Source organism: Babylonia areolata, chromosome 9 (genome assembly GCF_041734735.1).
Source record: "Babylonia areolata isolate BAREFJ2019XMU chromosome 9, ASM4173473v1, whole genome shotgun sequence".
Taxonomy (NCBI): Eukaryota; Metazoa; Mollusca; class Gastropoda; order Neogastropoda; family Buccinidae; genus Babylonia; species Babylonia areolata.
The window spans coordinates 48,028,852-48,033,851 of NC_134884.1; the positions used below are offsets into that span (position 1 = coordinate 48,028,852).

Consider the following 5,000-nt stretch of genomic DNA (forward strand, 5'->3'; position numbering starts at 1 on the left):
GTCACCTCACTGAGATAAAACAGAGCTCACAGGTCAGGATGTCAGTGAAGGGCTGTCACCTCACTGAGATAAAACAGAGCTCACAGGTCAGGATGTCAGTGAAGGGCTGTCACCTCACTGAGATAAAACAGAGCTCACAGGTCAGGATGTCAGTGAAGGGCTGTCACCTCACTGAGATCAGACAGAGCTTACAGGTCAGGATGTCAGTGAAGGGCTGTCACCTCACTGAGATCAGACAGAGCTTACAGGTCAGGATGTCAGTGAAGGGCTGTCACCTCACTGAGATCAGACAGAGCTTACAGGTCAGGATGTCAGTGAAGGGCTGTCACCTCACTGAGATAAAACAGAGCTCACAGGTCAGGATGTCAGTGAAGGGCTGTCACCTCACTGAGATAAAACAGAGCTCACAGGTCAGGATGTCAGTGAAGGGCTGTCACCTCACTGAGATAAAACAGAGCTCACAGGTCAGGATGTCAGTGAAGGGCTGTCACCTCACTGAGATCAGACAGAGCTTACAGGTCAGGATGTCAATGAAGGGCTGTCACCTCACTGAGATAAAACAGAGCTCACAGGTCAGGATGCCAGTGAAAGGCTGTCACCTGACTGAGATCAGACAGAGCTTACAGGTCAGGATGTCAGTGAAGGGCTGTCACCTCACGGAGATCAGACAGAGCTTACAGGTCAGGATGTCAATGAAGGGCTGTCACGTCACTGAGATAAAACAGAGCTCACAGGTCAGGATGTCAGTGAAGGGCTGCCACCTCACTGAGATAAAACAGAGCTCACAGGTCAGGTTGTCAGTGAAGTCCTGTCACCTCACTGAGATAAAACAGAGCTTACAGGTCAGGATGTCAGTGAAGGGCTGTCACCTCACTGAGATCAGACAGAGCTTACAGGTCAGGATGTCAGTGAAGGGCTGTCACCTCACTGAGATAAAACAGAGCGTACAGGTCAGGATGTCAGTGAAGGCTGTCACCTCACTGAGATCAGACAGAGCTTACAAGTCAGGATGTCAATGAAGGGCTGTCACCTCACTGAGATAAAACAGAGCGTACAGGTCAGGATGTCAGTGAAGGGCTGTCACCTCACTGAGATCAGACAGAGCTTACAGGTCAGGATGTCAATGAAGGGCTGTCACCTGACTGAGATAGGACAGATCTTACAGGTCAGGATGTCAATCACTGGACTGTAGTTGAACTTTTTCCTCTTGGGACAGAATGACTTTTGTTCAATTAAAAGTGAAATGTCCCACAACCTTTCACGGCCATTGGAGCAGTGATTTCATATCCACTGTGTCCAGGGTTCGGCATAGGAAGGCAGTGATTTCATATCCACTGTGTCCAGGGTTCGGCATGTGAAAATGAGTGATTTCATATCCACTGTGTCCAGGGTTCGGCATAGGAAGACAGTGATTTCATATCCACTGTGTCCAGGGTTCGGCATGTGAAAATGAGTGATTTCATATCCACTGTGTCCAGGGTTCGGCATAGGAAGACAGTGATTTCATATATATCCACTGTGTCCAGGGTTCGGCATAGGAAGACAGTGATTTCATATCCACTGTGTCCAGGGTTCGGCATAGGAAGACAGTGATTTCATATCCACTGTGTCCAGGGTTCGGCATAGGAAGACAGTGATTTCATGTCCACTGTGTCCAGGGTTCGGCATAGGAAGACAGTGATTTCATATCCACTGTGTCCAGGGTTCGGCATAGGAAGACAGTGATTTCATATCCACTGTGTCCAGGGTTCGGCATAGCAAGACGGGACCCAATCCTCTCCTCTCCTCCCGCCGTTTTAACCATTTACCGACCAGTCAGGTACCCGTTCACACCTGCTGGAGTGAGTAAGATCAGAGTATTGTGCCCTTCCAAAGACAGAACACCATGCCGAAACGGGACCATGATCCGTGATAACTGGTGAATCAGTTCATTCACACCGCCTGAAAGTACAAAACTGTAGTGAATGGACCTCCGAGTCACGTCACAGTGATCTCTATCACCAAGGCTCAGCTGTCAAGAGGTTAACATTCCGATCACTACAGCAAAACGCCGTGAAGGCCAGGCAGAGAATGATAATGACAGCGGTGTAGGCTCCGGGGCAAAAGGGTCGTTCTCATCAAACTCATGTTGAGAGCTCGCATATCGTTCATTTCACATGATCACAGCTTACTGGAGACGTGCATAATAATTATGATGATGACTCCCCTTCTTCTTGTTGCTGCTGCTGCTGGTGATGATGATCGTGATGATATGGATACTTATATAGCACCTACCCTCAGTAGCACACCAAGCTCTAAGCGCTTTATAAACACAGTCATTTGCACAACAGGCTACATACCTGGATAGACCCGACTGACAGCTAATACTGGGCGCTCATCATTCGTTTCCTGAGTCATTCAATCAGGTTTTCAGTCACCACACATGCACACTCATACATGTCACTTTTCTTCACTGGGTGAAGGAGAACCCTTCACTGACAAGACAGCAGTGTCAATCTATTATTGTGACTGCTGTTAACGAGTTTATCGTCAGTGAAGGGCTGTCACCTTAGTGAGATATGAGAGAGTTCACAGGTCAGGATGTCAGTGAAGGACTGTCACCTGAATGAGATCAGACAGAGCTGACAGGTCAGGATGTCAGTGAAGGGCTGTCACCTCAATGAAATAGGTCAGAGCTTACAGGTCAGGATGTCAGTGAAGGGCTGTCACCTCAATGAGATAAGTCAGAGCTTACAGGTCAGGATGTCAGTGAAGGGCTGTCACCTCAATGAGATCAAACAGAGCTTACAGGTCAGGATGTCAGTGAAGGGCTGTCACCTCAATGAGATCAAACAGAGCTTACAGGTCAGGATGTCAGTGAAGGGCTGTCACCTCAATGAGATCAAACAGAGCTTACAGGTCAGGATGTCAGTGAAGGGCTGTCACCTCAATGAGATAAGTCAGAGCTTACAGGTCAGGATGTCAGTGAAGGGCTGTCACCTCACTGAGATCAGACAGAGTTTACAGGTCAGGATGTCAGTGAAGGGCTGTCACCTCAATGAAATAAGACAGAGCTTACAGGTAAGGATGTCAGTGAAGGGCTGTCACCTCACTGAGATCAGACAGAGTTTACAGGTCAGGATGTCAGTGAAGGGCTGTCACCTCAATGAAATAAGACAGAGCTTACAGGTCAGGATGTCAGTGAAGGGCTGTCACCTCAATGAGATCAGGCAGAGCTCACAGGTCAGGATGTCAGTGAAGGGCTGTGACCTCACTGAGATCAGACAGAGCTTACAGGTCAGGATGTCAGTGAAGGGCTGTCACCTCACTGAGATCAGACAGAGCTTACAGGTCAGGATGTCAGTGAAGGGCTGTCACCTCAATGAGATAAGTCAGAGCTTACAGGTCAAGATGTCAGTGAAGGGCTGTCACCTGAATGAGATCAGACAGAGCTCACAGGTCAGGATGTCAGTGAAGGGCTGTCACCTGAATGAGATAAGACAGAGCTCGCAGGTCAGGGAGTAAGTCACCTTTGTGACTTTCGCTGGCGGTTGTTTTACTCCTGTTCAGTCATATCACTAATGTGTGCACAAAAAGTGTCCCGAAGTGTCCAAAGTCATTGGAACTGAACAATCAAGCCGCTGCCATCTCATTTTACTCAGGTTCAGCCATCGATGAGTTAACATCACGGCCAGTGCAGCGAGATACTGTGACAGCCCAGGAGATACAATCCATGATAATTACAACGCTGGTCGCTTCAGGGCAAAACGGTTGTGTTCACACTGACGCTGGAAGGCCGCGTGTTGTTGACAGCATGTGACCACGTTTGTTTTATCTCTTGTCATATACATGCTTCACAGAAAGATTAGGACCACTTGATAAACGCAGTTGTTGTTTATTTTGTGTTTTTTTTCTTCTTATTCTTTTTTCTTTTCAGTAACTGTAAAAAAAAAAAGTCGAGAGAGAATTTTGAACTATGCAGGCTGCATTTGCTGTCCTACTAGTCTCACACTTACTAATACACACACGGCTATTTCAGACATGCCTATGTGCATCATGAATGCTTGAACAATGCGATTTAACAAATCAATATTTCAGCCCAGGATTGACAGTTATTCAATGCTATTTAGGTGATGTATTTGGTTTTCCTCGTAAAGAATTGCTGTGCACGCAAAAGGAATGGCCTCTGGTTACAAGTGGTGGTCATTCCACTGGTCTCTGGTTACAAGTGGTGGTCATTCCATTGGCCTCTGGTTACAAGTGGTGGTCATTCCATTGGTCTCTGGTTTCAAGTGGTGGTCATTCCATTGGTCTCTGGTTTCAAGTGGTGGTCATTCCATTGGCCTCTGGTTTCAAGTGGTGGTCATTCCATTGGTCTCTGGTTACAAGTGGTGGTCATTCCATTGGCTCAACACACAGCTGTTTGCTGAAAAGTGAACATCATTTCACTATGTACGAAGAAAAAATTGTTAGTTTCCAAGTGATCCTTAGCTTTTGTAAACCCTGTTCTTCAATCGGCCTTCAATGTGTCTATCTGTCTGTCTGCTGTTCAGTTTGGATAGTGAGTATCGTCAACACATGGCGTATTATCGTGTCATGGTTAGTAGCTCCTCCCCCCCCCCCCAGCCCTCCTTCCTTACCCTGAACCCCCCCTCCTCTCTCTCTCACTCTGTCTGTCTGTCTGTCTGTCTGTCTCTCTCTCTCTCTCTCTCTCTCTCTCTCTATATATATATATATATATATATATATATAGAGAGAGAGAGAGAGAGAGAGAGAGAGAGAGATGCGCGCATACAACGCAATGATTATAGTAACGCTACCATTACCAAAATTAGAACGAAAACAATAATAATAAGATTACCGATGATGATGAGAAGAAGTAGAAGAATGATGGTGATGGTGATGATATGATGACGTTGATGATGATGATGATATGATGACGTTGATGATGGTGATGATATGATGACGTTGATGATGATGATGATGATGATGACGTTGATGACGACGACGACGATGACGAT

At 46.6% G+C, this 5,000-nt stretch overlaps 1 protein-coding gene across 1 annotated transcript in view; it reads left to right on the plus strand.

Annotated features, from left to right (window-relative positions):
• The window catches only part of LOC143285900 (uncharacterized), a 15,412-nt gene that overhangs the window by 1,903 nt on the left and 8,509 nt on the right, over positions 1-5,000 (plus strand). The gene's annotated exons all lie outside the window — the stretch shown is intronic.